The sequence below is a fragment of the Notamacropus eugenii genome, chromosome 1 (assembly GCF_028372415.1).
Source record: "Notamacropus eugenii isolate mMacEug1 chromosome 1, mMacEug1.pri_v2, whole genome shotgun sequence".
NCBI classification, from domain to species: Eukaryota; Metazoa; Chordata; class Mammalia; order Diprotodontia; family Macropodidae; genus Notamacropus; species Notamacropus eugenii.
The window spans coordinates 525,147,319-525,163,786 of record NC_092872.1 but is presented as its reverse complement, the minus strand read 5'-3'; the positions used below and the strand labels follow the sequence as shown (position 1 = coordinate 525,163,786).

General features: G+C 35.1%; 1 protein-coding gene across 10 annotated transcripts in view; it reads right to left on the bottom strand.

Annotated features, from left to right (window-relative positions):
- Positions 1-16,468, bottom strand: part of NCOA1 (nuclear receptor coactivator 1) — a 241,668-nt gene that overhangs the window by 206,321 nt on the left and 18,879 nt on the right. For all 10 annotated transcript variants that reach the window (XR_011972410.1, XM_072633863.1, XM_072633870.1 and 7 more), the window contains exon 2: positions 3,684-3,802. The gene's annotated coding sequence lies outside the window, so the exon portion shown is untranslated. The remainder of the gene's footprint in view (positions 1-3,683; positions 3,803-16,468) is intronic.

Below are 16,468 nucleotides of genomic sequence, written 5' to 3'. Positions count from 1 at the left end.
GTCATACTACAAAGGGCTGTAAGAGACTTTAGAGATCATCTAAGCCCTTCATCCTCCCTCCTCAAACTTGGCAGTTTTGTTTGTGAAATTAACTATCCCTGAACTAAACTATCTCTGCAGTTTTTCAGGATGGCAAATTTAAGAGTCATTTGACTCTTTTCTTTCCCTCAGTCCTACATCAATTGCCTCCACAAAATCACTCACATCTTGTCCTCTCCACTCACACATACAAAACCATTACCATAATTCTGGTCCTCATCAACTCTGACAAGGCCTATAGTGATAACCCCTTTATCAGTCTCCCTACTTCAGTCTCTCTTTTTCCAATCTATTCTCCACAGCGTTGCCAAATTCATGACATTCTAACAACAACAAAAAAAAGTCTGGCAATATTACTCCTATAGGTATATTCACTGTTTCTTAGGCTTCTTCCTAATCCCATCATTCAACTATCTCTCCTCCTTTAAGGTTCACTCCAAATCTAGCTGTCACTCAATCCATATCCCTGTTAAGAAATCCATCAGTGCCTAAATTGCTCTCTATTATTGTTCAAGAAATTCACTGCCTACAATGGCTGAACAAGCTGTGGTATATGAATGTAAAGGAATAATATTGTGCTATAAGAAATGAACAGTCGGACTTCAGAAAAACCTGGAAACACTTATATGAACTGATGCTGAGTGAAAGGAGCAAAACCAGGAGAACTTTGTACACAGCAACAACTACACTGTGGGAGTAATTTTTCTGGTAGACTTAGCTCTTCACTGTAATGCAAGGATCTAAAATATTCCCAATGGACTCTTCAAAATGCCATCCACATCCAGAGAAAGAACTATGGAATTTGATCGCAGAATGAACCAGAATATTTTCTCTTGCGTTATATTTTGTTTTGTTTTGGTTTTTCTCATGGTTTCTCCCATTCATTTTAATTCTTCTATGCAACACGACCAATGTAAAAATGTGTTTAATAAGAATGTATGTGTAGAACTCATATAAGATTGCATGCCATCTCAGGGAGGGAGGGGGGAGGGAGCAGGAGAAAATCTAAGACTTACAGAAGTGATTGTAGAAAACTGAAAACAAATAATAAAAAAAAAAAGAAATTCACTGTTAGCTCAGTCTTCCCTGTTCCAAACCCTGGAATCCTATTTAAATGCCAAGAAGTCTCAGGGTATCATATCAGATGTTCTAACTCTACCCTCAACCCACATGCCATGCCTCTTCAATAACATCTCCTCAATTTAGATGTCCTGATTCTTCACTCACATCCCCTCAATTCAGATGACCTAACCTCACTTCACACCTAGAAAGATAATGTAGAATCTGGATGCTAGGCTGTTTTGTCATATTGTGCTTCTAAAACATGACAAAACTGCAAAAGGCTATGATTTGACTAGATACTACTCCTCCCTCCCCCTGAATATTCCAACCACAACTGTGTTGGTAAGTTCCAATGACTCTTCTCTATACTATTTAAATATGTCTCCCAAATCTATACAATTCACATTTATCTTCTTTTCTTCTCAAAAGATTATAAAAAGATGAGCCAAAATCAATTGATGGAAGAACTCCTTCAAGACTCTGCCTGTGACAAATATTTCTCTCCAGGGAGACATAAGAAAAAAGGAATGCTTTGGCTAAAAGAAAATCCACAAAGTCTATTAATTAAAGAGATTAAAACTTAAATCTCAACATTATACATAACTATTCCATCTCCATAATCCTGAATTCTGAAACTGATCTCTCTGATCATAAGCTCTTATCCTTTTATATCTTTCTCTGTCTCACTGCACCTATACCTACCCATTATTCTCCCCATGACCATCACCATTCCCTATGTTCCTGATTCATCATATTGTCTCTGACCTTAAGTCTGGCCCTTTTGTCTTAACAGTGGAATTGACCCAATTCATCTCTAAATTCTCTAATGCCCTGGAATCCCTGGCAGCAAGATTTACCAAACCTCAACCACAGGTTACTTTCACCAATCTGCCTTCACTACTCCTACTCAAATGTTACTGAACACCTATAGAAGTCATACAACTATGTCAAATGGGTCCACTACCCATTGATTAACATAATCTCACTGCTGTACAAAAATCATTTTTATCTTCTTGCTTTTTCACATTCTCCATTCTCCCTCCCTCTAAGTACATGATTTCTATCTTACTAAGAAAAGAAATGATATTTGTCATAAGCTCCTGCTTTTTCCTCACTCCATATTGCCATGCCTTCATACAGTTTTGCTCCACATCTGGAATGCACTATCATGTTTGTCTCTAACAATCTCCAACTTCTTTCAAGACTGACATAAAATAGGTTCTTAAAAATGATTATCTGTTGATTCCCAGCACTTAGCAGCACAGTCCTTTGTACCTAACAGGCACCTAATAAATGTTTGATGACATGAACAGTCCCTGTGGAAGAATTGGGACACTAATGCACTATTTCTGGAGTTGTGAACTAGTCCAACCATTCTGGAGAACAATAAGGAACTATGACCAAACGGCAATCAGTCTGTTCATATCCTTTGAACTAGCAGTAACATTACTAGGTCTGTACCCTAAAGAGATCATGAAAAAGGGAAAAGAATCTCCATGTACAAAATTATTTATAGCAATTCTTTTTGTGGTGGCAAAGTATTAGAAATTGAGGGGAAGGATGCCCATCAAATGGTGAATGGCTGAAAAAGTTGAGGTATATGATTGGGATAGAATACTATTATGCTACAGGAAATGACAAGCAGGAGGGTTTTAGAAAAATCTATGAGGACTTACATGAACTGATGCTGAGTGAAGTAAGCAGAACCAGCAGGAGACCATTGTACACAGGAGTAGCAAGATTGTAATGACAATCAACTGTGAATGCCTTAGTTATTCTGTTCAATATAATGATCCAAGACAATCTGAAGGACTAATGATGAAAAATGCTGTCCACCTCCAGCAAGAGAACTGATAGGCTTGAGTACAGATTAAAGCACAAAGTTTTCACTATCTTTGTTTTTTTTGCAACATGGCCAAAATAAAAATGTTTCATATGATTTCACATGCATAACTGATAAAACATTTTTCTGCTGTCTCATTGGGTGGGGAAAAGGTGGGGGAAAATTCAGAACTCAAAAAAAATGTTTAATGAATGCTAAAAATAAATAACCAATTTATTTTTGAAGAAACTAATATGGCCTCTACATACTCAATCTAACTATAGTAATAATGTCAATACTTTACAACCTTATGGATTTAATATAAAATCAAAGTATTTATTAAAAAGTTATGTTAGAAATTAGACAGCCATAACAAAATATGACAAATTATGAAACAGTAGCTGGGTAAAGGCTAACTTCTCCAAAATGTGTTATGAAACAGTATTATTTTTTAAAATTCCCAATGCTAGAAAAAAAGAGAAACTATCAATTATTTATCACAATTCTCCCCTACTGCTTTAAGTTTATTACTTATTATTCACTTGAATCTACTTTAAGGTTCTTTGCTTTTTAGGAGCTATGCTCCCCTACTTTCCTTTACCAGAACACCTGCCAACCTTCTTAGAAGGTAACAACAGTCTCAGTATATTGTACATATTGTATATGCTAAAATTGAAATCCTCAACTTAATAAGCTTGTATAAGTTAAATCTAAGTAAGAGAGAAGCCCAGGAATCAAATATGAACTATGCCTTAAATACCTTAACATAAGCAGGAATCCCCAATGTGGTCTTCATCTGGAAGTATTCTTCAGTGACGGTTCTTATAACACAGGTCACCACTACTAGTTTCAGTTAACATTCCATTAGCATGGACAGACCTAAGGAAAGAAAGAGGAGGAATACCCACCAACATTAACTATTTTTTAAAAATATTACATAGATATGCATATATGTTTCTACCTATTGTTTGCCTTAGTTTCCTCATCTGTAAAATAGGAATAATAACAGCACCAGGATTGTTCTGAGTACAAAATAGTATTTGTAAAGCACTTAGCACAGTGCCTGTCACATAGTAAGTGCTATATAAATGTTAGCCATTATTATTATTATTAAGTGAAGGACTTATGTATTTCATTAAATCTAACAATATGGCAGAGGTAAGATGAAGAAATGTTGCTATCCACATTTTGCTAATGAGAAACTGAGGCACAAAGAAATTAAATGTCTCAGTCACACAGAATGTAAGATATTTGAAATTACAACCCAAGTCCTCCAGATTCCCAACAAAGACCTCTCTGTCTATCTGGTTCAACTACTCTCCTAATAATAAAACTAAAAATATTCTCCTCAAAACCACATAAGAAGACACCTTCCTCCTGCTTCTTTACACAGATACAAAACTATGGATGTGGAACATCACAGATGTCACACTTTTTCATTATATCAGCTAGTTTTTTTTACTTTGTTATAAAAAATGGTCCTCTGGAAGGGTATGGGGCAAGGGATGTATTGGCAAATATAAGAGATGTAGAAAACAAAAGACATCTATAAAAATTATTTTAAAACCATTTAATAAACATTAATTAAGTCAGCATGGTGATAACTTGTTTTATAAAAAGATCTATTACTTCACTTTCACAAAGGAAAACCACCATCTTAAGAAATGAGCTGGTCTCTCAAAGTACAAAAGGGTCAGGCAGTTTTTCCTGTTCTCCATAGTATGGAAGAGATTAGAATTCCAGCATGAGAAGATTTAATTTTGAGAAGCAAAAAGACTGCTACAGAATAGTATTCAAAATAGCTTTAACTCTAAAATTACATATCACATCTCAAAAAGGTATGGATACAAAGATCTTTAAAGTATGGGAAGATTTACGGGCAAAGGGAGAAAGAAGACCAATCAATATACGGTGACTACAACCATATATAAACAACATTAACAATAATGAATTCATAACATACAGATAGTAAAGGTGTTCATTCAGAAGCAGGAAAATAAAGACAATGTGGATACACTTAAGTGTAGGACTGATCACAAAACAAGAAGTTACAGATGTGCAATAATTTGATTTTTTTTTGTCTGTTGTACAGTTTCATTTTATATGCTTGTTTTGTTTTTTTTTTAAATACTCTTGCTCACCTACCTGCCTGCTCCTCAGTCTCCTTTTGCTGGACCATCATCCATATCCTGTCCTCCTATAGAAGCTATACTCTAAGGTTCTGACCTGGGTCCTCTTCTCTGCTCTGTCTGTACTGCTAGTGACCCAGGATTCAATTGTCATCTGTACACAGTTAATTCACAGATCTAGATATCCGGTCCAGTCTCTCTCCTGAGTTCTGGCCCCATATCAACAAATGCCTAACAGACGTTTCAAAATGGACATTCCCTTAAACATCACATAGTTAATATGTACAAAAGAGAATGCTTCTTTCCTTTCAAAACCCACCATAATAATTTGGAACTCTACCTAAAAGGCTATAAAACTGTGCATACCCTTTGATTCAACAATACCACAACTAAGTTTGCATCCCAAAGAGATCATAAAAATAGAAAAGGACCCACATGTACAAGAATATTTACAGTAGCTCTTTTTGTGGTAGCTAAGAATAGGAAATTGAGAGGATATGCATCAACTGGGGAGTGGCTGGATAAGTTGTGGCATATGTTTGTAATGGGATATTATTGTGCCACAAGATAAGATGAGCAGGATGCCTTCAGAAAAACCTGGAAAGACTTACATGAATGAATGCAAAGTGAAGTAAGCAGAACCAGGAGAACATTGTATACAGTAACAGCAATACTGTACAATGATCAACTGTAAATAACAGCTATTCTCAGCAACACTGATCTAAGACAGGCCTCATAATGAAAATATGCTATCTACCTCCAGAGAAAAATTTAATAGCATCTGAATATACATGATGAAGCTTTCTTCTTTCCTTTCTTCATTCATTTCTTTCAGTCTGAGTTTGCTGGCTGCACATATATAACCTATATCAGAATGCTTACTGTCTCAGGGATGGGGGAGAAGAGGGTGGAGATAAATTGTGGAACTTAAAACTTTTAAAAAAGGGATTGTTCAAAATTGCTTTTATATGTATTTGGGTAAAAAAATATTACTTTGAAAATAAATGGCAGAGTTTTAAAACATCAAAAAAAAAAAGAAAGAAAGAAACCATTGCTCTTCCAAATATCCTTATTTCTGTCAAAGGCACTACAATTTTTTCCAGGTTCCCATGTTCATAATCACATCCCTAACTTCACTCTCTTCATCTCACATACAAATTCAACTGCTAGATATTGCCATTTCTACTTCCCCAGTATCTCTTGAATCTAACCGCTTCTTTCCACTAATAAAGTCACTACCTTAGTTCAGGATCTGATCCACTTTTTACACAGGTAATGAAATGGCCTCCAAATCAGTTTCCCTGCCTCAGGTTTCTTACCACTCCAGTCTATCCTCCATACAGCTAGTGATTTTCATTCTTTGCACATCTGAGCATGACACTCCCATACTCAAACAACTTCAGTGGCTCTTTATTACCTCTTGGCTGAAAAATAAAATCCTGTTTGCCTTTTAAAGCCCTTTACAACCTTGCCTTAAAATAATTCCCCAATTTCATTATATGATGCCTTTCCCACGTTCAGAGGCCCAGTCACATTGGCTTTTCTATGCTCCTCAGACCCAGCATTCCACCTCCTATCTCTATACCTTTGGGTCCACCAAACCTAGAATGTACCTTCCTCCTTAATGACATTTCATAGCATTCCTTAAGAGCAGCTAAAGGACTATATTCTATGTGAGGTTTTTTGCTTGTTCTAATTGGTAGTGTTCCTGTCTTGTTTTAACTACCTTGTATTTATTCTGTAAATATATATATATATTTACTAGCACATATATATATATGCTAGCACAATATATATATATATACTAGCACAAAGTAGGTGTTGTCAATGAACTGAATGATTCCCATACTCATGATCCAACTATAACCATTTCAGCTCCTTAAGCAGCCTCATCCTGGGCAGGGAAATATACTGTAATTCCCACCACTGGAAGCACCCACCTATGTAAATTAGTAAGTTAGCATTCCAATTTACAAACTGTCCCTTTCCAAAAACTACTGACTCCACAATGGGTAAGGGTCTTTCTTAGATTTTACAGGAAATTCATTGAATCATACATGGTCTATATGCCCATCATACATGCTCTATATGCCCTCCAAAAAGTTTACAATACAGTTAAGGGGGAATAAGTGTATGATGTAGAAGAGTCAAAAGATTTGATGTCAGAAAATCTTCATTCAAATCTCAGCCCTGCCACCTGCTACCTGAGTGACTTCAGACAAGCCCAATGAAGCTCTCCTGAAGAGTTAAATATTTAATGAGGGCCTGAATTCCTTCAGGTCTAAAGTGAGGGGTTTGAATGAAAGGGTTTCTGGAGGCCCTTTCAAATATAGGCTGTATATGATTCTAAGATGCTAATAAGATGGTAGACAGATTGATCAATAGATCAAAATAGATATTGCGCTTTACTAAATTCCAGACACATTTGTATATGTGTAACCACACAGATGCAAATACAAGGAAGTAAAATAGTCCTAATCCAGCCCTCTAGTATTTTATATTCTAATGGAGGAAAGATAAACCATAATTTGATGCTGCTCAGTCGTTTCAGTCCTATCTAAGTATTCATGACCCTATCTGGGGTTTTCTTAGCAAGAATACTGGAGGGGTTTGCCATTGCCCTCTCCAAGTCATTTTAATGATGAGGAAACTGAGACAAAACAGAGTAATGTCTAAGGCTGAATTTGAACTCAAGTCTTCCTAACTCCAGGCCTGGTACTCTATCCACTGCACTATATAGCTGCCCCCACCTGATTGCTAGAAGATACCACAAAAGCCCACTAATCAGTGCAAGTGACCCAGAAGCAAAGGATAAGGTTGTAGTTCATGAAAGATGAAGGTGATAGGTAGTATATCATGAAGATGGTTGGGAAGTGATGGTGGCAAACGAAAAATATCCTATAATAAAAGGTAGTATACATGGTAAAAATGACAAATAACTAGCAGAAAGGGTTTTTTAAATGCCAAGTTTAGCCTTTTATCCTGTAGGTAATGGACAGCCACAGAATATTACTGAGCTGCACTAACATAATTAATGTGGTTAGTAAGAATAATCTGGGGGTAACAGGCAAGGCAAGAAGACTAGGTAAAGAGAAGCCAAAGCAGTGAGGAATTTATTGCCATTACCAGGCTTAAGGTAATGAGTTGAACAACTGAATTTGAGAAACACTGTGAAAGAAAAATTTAAAGAAATTCACATTTTTGGTTGCAATGAATCAAATCAGTACATCGAGTGTAATCCTAGTAAATTAGGGGAAAAACAAGGTTTTGGACCTATAAACATGAGGGATGGATACTAGAAAAGAATTGGAAGAAAAAATAACTCTCAAGACATAACAAACCTCTAGAAATCACCTGACTATCCAAATGACCTTGCTACTTCAGTCTTCACTTTTATCAATAGTTGTTTATCCCTGTCTCAAATAACATATGTATCTATCTCCATGTGTGTTTACTGGAAATGAATAAAGGAAAGTTATCATGAGAAAAAGACTTTATAAATCTTTAAATATCATATTAATTTAATACTCTTATTACTAAAAGTACCATTTGCAATCAGAAAGAAGTTATGCAACAAATAGACACTCTTCAATGAACTGGAGGAGCCAGAAGCACTGCCATAACATTTATTGCAAATCCAGTCATACTACAGTCCTGAATGCTGACATCAAGCAAACTACGATCCTAAGGAGAAGAGATGGAATAATATATGTTGGGTGATGCTGGTGGGGTTATCAATCTTCTAATAGGTCAAGTGTCCCCAGAGTTAAAGGATCTCTCTAATTCTTATTATGTGATCTTAGGAACTTTCTAGGCCTCAGTTTCTACGACTGTATAATTAAGGCACTGGACTGGAAGATCTCTAAAGTCTTTTCCTACATTCCACCCTCCCCTTCTCATCTACCTCAATCCTTGTCAAAATTTAAGGGATTTACCTTTATAAAGTATTTTAGGAGTATCATAGTCACTTCACATGAAACAATTGGAAATCACATGTTATTTCAAGTTTTGTAACAGAGAATTAAAATATCTTCTTTAGCACTAGTTAACCCAAGGTAATGTGAATGTAAGTTCACATTGGCTATTGATAGAGTCAGCTTTTTGCACAGGTCTGGAATGAAGTCTAAGAATGTTGCTGATCAACTTTTGCCCTCAGCCTCTGAATTTGTAAAGCCATTCTCACACAGCATAAAACACATTTAGAGAAAGTGCATGGCACGAGTGCACACGCATACACACACACAAAATGGTATGAAGGTATACAGGATAGTAAAGTTATTTAAAATATTGGTCTTAGGGACTTACACTAAGTATGAGGAAAGATTATACCTAAGATCAACTTCCCTCATGACTCCAAAATGACACAATATGTGTCAAATTAAAATAAAAGCTCACAATGTAATTCCTATTCCTATCACAGCATGTTGGCTAGACCTTCATAAATTTATCCAGCTTCCATGGTATGAATAGGAGAGATAGCAAGAGATGGATTAGAAGATGGTCCAACAGTACTGTGTCTGTCCCAATGCTATGCAGAAATAAACAGGAGCTTCTGAGAAGAAAGCTAAGTGAGAAAGTTGACATAAATCAGCCCCCTTCAAAAAAACCAATAAATGCAACAAATAAATTAAAGAAAAAAAATAAGAGAAAGGCAGGGGGCTTCCAGTAAACTGGCTAAGTGAGAGGTAATAGCTAAATATAATTCCTCCCTACAACATCGCAAAATGGCAAGAAATGGGGCAAAGAAATAAAGAATTAATTTTAAAAATAGCAAAGAAGGTTTAGGGAAAAATTCATCATAGAAAAACCAACAAAGAGACTGATAAAGAAAAATGAGCAATCAAGAGAATCTATGCAATTAATAGCACAAAAAAACTGATTTAAAAATTCCCAAAGAAAGAGAAAGCATTGCAACAAAATCTATAAGACCCCTCAGACATGTTATGTTCTAACATTTCTGTTAGAAATGCCAAGAAAGTCTCAGAAAAACTACCAGAAAATTAAAAGATAAATTAAAAGAAATAAAGAAGGAAACAAGAATGGAAATTTGAGATCACTAAAGATAAACCAAAAAAACCCCAGAAGGTAGCATATTCATAGCAAATGACAGAGATCCTCTCCAAAGCCATAGTCTTTGGGAAGAAGAATAACAGCTGAAACACAAAACAAAAAAATCCAAAAAGTAAGAAAAATTAACTAAACATAAAGTCAAAGAAAATGAGCTTAAAGATAGGGTAGAAAGAAAAAAAAGTGTAAGTTGCAGACCTTCTCGAAAAAAATGAAATTTAAAAGCTGAATGCCACTTTTTAAGAGATCACATAAGGAAACTGTCCCAAATTGTTAGAGCAAACTACAGACTGAGAAAATATACAAAATACCAATGAGAGAAACCTCAAGTTTAAATTCACCAAGAAATGTCATGGTCAAATTTCAGAGCATCAATATCAAACAAGAAATAACAGAAAATATATTAGAGAAAATTAGACCAAATAACTAGATTACTTATTTTTCAAAGTCAAAGTAAAAATCAAAACATATTCCTAAAGGCAAACAATGTTGTACCCCAAAAATATAGCATTTTCTATTTTGCTAAGTATCAATGAAAAAAGACAGGCTTTCAGCAATATTTAGTCACTGCTTCAAAAGAAGCCATAAGTACAGAATGACACATTTTCATGCAATTGCCAACATACTGAAATACTATGCTTAACTATACTTATTATACAAGGGAGAGCATCTCTATTTGATGGCTGAATGGATTAGTGGGTAGTAATAAAAGAACAAAAAGAGTATTAATGTTTTAAAAGAATACAGAAGACCAAAAAAAATTTAGAAGGGAATACAAATGGGACAATATTGTCCCTACTATGCTAAATTTGTATTTTTTTTTAAAAATTAGCCTAATTGGTTTTTCCCAGATTGAAATCTCACCTAAACTTGCCCCAAGAAATTGGTTTCTTTGTCTATGTCATTCTCCCCACCATTATCTTCCCTTCCAAATAAAGTCCAATTTTACCACTTTACCAAAAAGTCCCTTTTACCACTATGATCAAATATAAATTCCTCTACTCAGCAACGAAAACTCTTTAACAACATCTTATCCTAACTTTCCAGTCTTATTTTTAATCACTCCATTTTACTATAATTACATTACTCCATTCCATGAACTTCAAGGTCCAGTTATACTGATCTTCTTGTCTCACACACTTTATTCCATCTCCTAATTCCATTCCATTTTGCATTTTCTGGCCACCTCCAAGTTTGGAATGCTCTTCAGCTACACCTCCATCATTTGGAATCTCTGGCTTCCTTCAAGTCTCAATTCAAGCACTATCTTCTAGATGAGGTTTTCTCCCAGAGCCCTTCCTGTCTCTGCTACCACAATACCCCAGTTGCCAGTTACCATACACAAGGCTGTGAGAAGATGGGCACTTTAATATGCCATTAGTAAAGTTATCTATTCTTCAACAATTCTCAAAATAATTTGAAATTACATGAGAAAAGTGACTAAATTGTTCATATTCTTTGTCCTAAGGCCACCACTACTACACACTGACCAAGGAGATCAATGACAAAAAGATCCCAGATATCAAAATATTTGTAGAAGCACTTTCTATAATAGCAAATAAACCACAAAAAGTTGGAAACAAAGTACAATCTTATCAAAAGAGGAATGACAACAATTTACATCATATGGATATTTTGGAATATTAAACTGTGACAAAAGGAATAATGAACATGAGGAATTAAGAGAAATTTTATATGAACTGATATAAAGTAAATAGAACCTAAAGAATAATAGATACAATAACTATAACCATGTAAATACAGTCAACAAAACTCAGATAAAATGTACTAACAAATGTTGCTAAACACTTCTGCTCACTAAAGAAACAATGTACCATGGATGTATAATGTTACATGCTCTATCAATCTTGGGGACTATATTACATAACCTAACTTTTCTTTTAAGGGAAGGTCCTGTGGTATAAAAACAATGTATCAAAGCATTTTAAAACTAAGTGGCCTCAGAGCAGGAAAAATGCACATGAAATAACATTTCCTATCAAAAGGATTTATTATCTGTCCATTCTAAAGCACATATTAGAATTCTTCATTTGTCTACCTCTTCTCCAAAATGGTCCTTTATAAACAATCACTGACACATTTTAAAAATTATATGTTAGGCAGAAAGCTTTGCTTAAACTGTTTCTAGTTATTCTTGAGAAAGATTTGCAACCCTGACAATTTGATTTATATTTCAATTGACAAATAGTGCAATCTACCACTGATGTGTTTTTATATAATAGAGGTATAATCTTCATTATGTGTCCCAGGCAAAAGTGGTTCAGAATCACAAAAGGGACTCCCAAGAGAATCAATAAGATCAGTCAGTTCCAGAAGTTACATATTTATTAAAGTTCTATTAAATTTCTACTGTGTACTATCAGGTGCTGTGAAGAAGTATAAAATTTTTAAAAACCTTCCTCTCCCCTCAACTATCCAATCCAATTAATTGCCAAGTTCCACAGTTAGTTGACAATTAGTTACTGGAAGTTATTAGAAAACTTTAGGCAATTCATGAGCATAGCAAGTCATATAGGAAAAATCCAAGTAAAGCTACCATAATACCCTTCAAATACCAAAGAGCACAGTACCCAATGATATTGATGTTATTTGCTGTCACCCAAATCTTTCTAGCTGTACATCTTTCATAATTCCCACCTTATTCCTTTGTCTTTCCTAAAACAGCATGGAAATTATAATTCATTCCAGTCAAAATGATATGTTTCTGTTTCATATATATGTGCTGTCCCCTGAAGAGATGACCTAACATTGCTATTATCAACTGGATGTGGAGGTTAGTCAGATAAATTAGGAGCAAGATACCGTAGTCAACCATGGCCTAAAAAAAGCACTGTGCATAGAGGACTGAAAAAGAGTGGATATTTTAACTGCCCATCCTAAATCTGAAAGCAAGTCAACCATTGATTAATTCAGGTCAATGGTTCCCATTCAGCAGTTTACAAACTGCCAAAGAGTTCAGGACAACATTCCAGGGCTTTGCACTAAAAATTCTTTATTGGCACCTTAAGTAGTAAATAATTGTCCAAATATACTACAAATATATTTTTCCTCTGTAACACCAAGGAAATATGTGCATGTTTGAAGCATTATAGACTTGTTTCTACAGCAATTCAAAACTGTCATAACAAAAAGGGAATAATATATGCAATCAATGTTAAATACAGTAATCATTTAATATAGTATCTTTCATTAGCCAACAGAAAAGCAAATATTTTGTACTGTAACTAACAATTAGTTAGGTAGCTAAAAATAAATTTATACCTCTCAGCAAGAAACCTTATAAAAATCTCCTACCATTTTCTACCACATATTTGTGTGAGCAAGCACTTTCACTTTAATCTTATTTTAAATAAACATAGAAATAAATGGTATTGTTTGGTGTGGAGCAACATAATGTAAAACAGACCTGTACACCATACTACCCACAGGTCACTTGAAGCCCACCAAAGGATCTTGATCAAGCATGAAAAATGCAGAGGATGTAAAAGAAGTAGAAAAGTAAAGAGTGCTTTGTCTGTGCCCCACTTAACCCACCTTTCACAAGTCACTACTGTGCCCTTCATGTAACTTGACAGGTGGGTTGCCACTGGCTGCTCTTTTCTGTTTGTCATGTGACCCAGAGCAATCAAGCATTGTCAGTCAGTCTCTAGTTTGAGAGGAGCAACAGTCGTATCTTTTTGCTGTGTTTTCAATCATTACTGAAGTTGAACAGAGACAAAGTGAGTGACACCAACACAGCTGAAGCCCACTATGCAACAAGCAGCCACAATACTGGAGCTTCTTGCCCCACTTCACTGCTCGGCCACTTTCCAAGTTACATGAGTGTCTGGCACTCTCTCCAAGGTCAGACGCTCAGTTCAGTAATTCTTTATATGTGAGCAGTTGCAGTGGAGATTTCTGGGTTCTAACATCAAAGTTCTGGGAGTGACTTTGTAAAATGGGTTATAAAAAAATGGAAGAGTGAATAAGAACATAGAGTATTTAATCCACAGTGGACAAATAGATACTTGTTTACTTACACAAGAGACAAAATATTGTGCCTTGTCTGCTGAAAAGTGGTGAAGAAATACAATCTCCATCACCATTTCAAATCAAAACATTTTGAACTGGACACAAATGAAAAAACAAATTAAAGCATCCAAATTGTTGAAAAATCTCAGTGGAGAACGAACAACAGTTTTCCAAGAAAGTAAACTCAGGTTAGCTTTCAGATTTCTAAAGAAATTGCTGCTGCTGGGAAGTCTTTTGCTGAAGGTGACTTGATAAAAGTGTTTGCTGATTGAGATTTCTGGATTATGTCTGTATAAAAAGTGTTTTTGAGAAACAGTTTAATCATTAATTATACCTTTATTTGGAAAGTGAGCTGCTAAAAACTCATGTAGCCCAAAGAAGTTCAGCCTATTTTAATTTTGGCTCCTACCTATTGCCAAGTTGTGCAGGTCTGTTGTAAACCTTTGTTCAAATAAAAAGGTACATCAAAATTAAGTTTAAATGACTATGTTAAACACCTTCCAAGTTGTAACTTATTTCACTAAAAATATCATTTGTATTTAACAAAATTTGCAAAATAAATTTCATATGAATTCTTACAAATAATAAGCATACGAGGTCTTATTCGATATTATTTCTTTTAATTCTTATACAATGTCCCACATAAAATATTCATAATTAGTTTTACAATTTTATATTTGGTACTCATAATTACAGACAATAAATTTTTTTATAATTCTACAATGAAGATTTTAATTTCAAGCTTTTGGAGAGGATCAAAAGTTATTATAAGCAATTAATAAGAAGCATACTAAATTACCCTGGGGGTTCACAAACTTTTTTTTTTTTCATTGAAAGGGATTCATGGAACAATAACTACAAAAATATTGGGAACCACTGCTCTAGACAAATTAAGTGAGTTATACAAGATCGAACAATGACCCTCAGCTTCCCAGACAACAAGAATCAGCAAAATCTTGTATAGAGAAAGGGGTAGTAGAAAGGGGGCTTGGCAACCCCCAGGTTATATGACATACTAAATCTACTAGAACCCCCATTTATTATAAGATAAATATTATTGTAAATAAATATTTTAATTTAGGAATAAGCAGTAGCTCATGTGTCCTTCCCTAGATTTCTCACTGAACACACAAGTGGCACTAAAATTTCCTGGGGTCCCTTTTAGCTATAAATTAGAATGAAAGATTTAAAAACTGAGGAAGTAGAAAACTTTGTAGCAATCTAATCCAACCTATGCATGTTCATATAGGCTGTCTCTGTCTCTCTCTACACACACACACACACACACACACACACACACACACACACACACACACACCCCATGGCAAAGTCAAAATCTGAATTTTTGAATGCAAGTTTTGACTTCAAATCTAATCTAATTCTCTATTATATCATCATATGTTACCTCTTCGTGATCTCTTTTCAGAAATCCTATTTTCTTGTAGTGCTCAAGCCTGGATAATGACCAAACCTTGAACAACCTGAGCCCCTACTCCTTTCCCCCAATACAAACACAATCATTCTTTAAACCATGTCAGTCTTTCAGTCTGATCAGGTAAAGGTCATTCAGGGTCATGGCCTTCCTTCCTTATATCAATGTAGCAGAATTACAGGGATTAGGAGTAGAAAATGAAATCCCTAGAGGCAGGAATTAAGGTGTCACTTCATTCACATACACTTTGACTAATATCTTGAGAGAGCTGTAGCTGCATTTATCAAATTCATTTGCTTGACCAAGCCTTGCTGGAAAAAAAAAATCAACAGGAGCAATCACATTCCAATTCCATTCAAGATTCCTATCAAGGGTTCAAAAGGACCAGTCATATTTTATCATATAACAATTAGATTCACCATGACAGCTTCCAGTTTCCTTGTCTAATTATTTGTCATAGTTCTTCCATGAACTATATGAAGTCAGTGAGTAGTGGGCTGTTTGTTGTTGAGTATGACATGACCTGGTAGATGGAAATGGCCAGCTGGCTAAAAGATCATAAACAATACCCTTTCTTGGTCTGAGAGGAATTTCTGCAGCCTTAATTTCAAATACAAGTATACCAAGCTATAAAGTCATCTAGGTTTTAAGTACTATTCCTCCACAGAAAATACAAAGAATCTAGGTCTTAGGTAGTTAACAAACAAAAAGATAAGCCAACGAATAAACAAAGTCCAAAGGGGAAAAGTAGAATCAGGTAGTAGGAATCCTAGCTCATTAGCAGGTTCTGGTGGAGGGAAGAAGGGAGGAAGAAAAGGAAAGAAGGAAATGAGAGAGAGGAAGGAAAAAAAGAAGGAATCAAGGAAGAAAACAAGGTCTAGTAAT